This window comes from Penaeus monodon, chromosome 29, assembly GCF_015228065.2.
Source record: "Penaeus monodon isolate SGIC_2016 chromosome 29, NSTDA_Pmon_1, whole genome shotgun sequence".
NCBI lineage: Eukaryota > Metazoa > Arthropoda > Malacostraca > Decapoda > Penaeidae > Penaeus > Penaeus monodon.
The window spans coordinates 31,592,305-31,592,653 of NC_051414.1; positions in this window are offsets into that span (position 1 = coordinate 31,592,305).

Sequence of the window (349 nt, forward strand, 5' to 3'; positions counted from 1 at the left end):
AGTGTTGAAAAAGCGCCTTTTAAGCACATCCTAGGTTCAAATGGGACTCAAAGCCACTGTTTCATAAAAAGATGACAACCCAGCAATGATGGGAATTAGATATACTAGAAGAAGACAACGTTGTCTTGGAAGCTAATTTAATATATGGGGAAAAGATTCCATCAATTTTCATGAAACGATTCCTTGACTTTTTGATGCGTTTATATTTCCATAAGTGAGCAAAAATCTGTGTTGATAAAATATTAAATTTGTAATTCATTAATTTATTTTTAGATTAATTTAGTGTTAAAAGTTATAGTACAACTGAGCTACTAAACGATTCTGTGTTAAACAGAAAAAAACTGTGCTG